The sequence below is a fragment of the Octopus bimaculoides genome, chromosome 22 (assembly GCF_001194135.2).
Source record: "Octopus bimaculoides isolate UCB-OBI-ISO-001 chromosome 22, ASM119413v2, whole genome shotgun sequence".
In the NCBI taxonomy this organism is placed as follows: Eukaryota; Metazoa; Mollusca; class Cephalopoda; order Octopoda; family Octopodidae; genus Octopus; species Octopus bimaculoides.
The window spans coordinates 34,871,660-34,871,908 of NC_069002.1; positions in this window are offsets into that span (position 1 = coordinate 34,871,660).

Sequence of the window (249 nt, forward strand, 5' to 3'; positions counted from 1 at the left end):
ATATATACATATGTATATATACTCACATATATAAATATAAATGTACATGTATGTATATGTATATATGTGTGTTTGTATACATATATCTCTACGTATATCTATATGTATATAAACATATATAGCAATATGTATTTAAGCACACAGACACACATATATATATACATATATACATATGATGTATATATACACCTGTCTCACTTTCTCTCCCTCTCTCTCGCTCTCTCTCTCTCTCTCTCTCTATATATATAT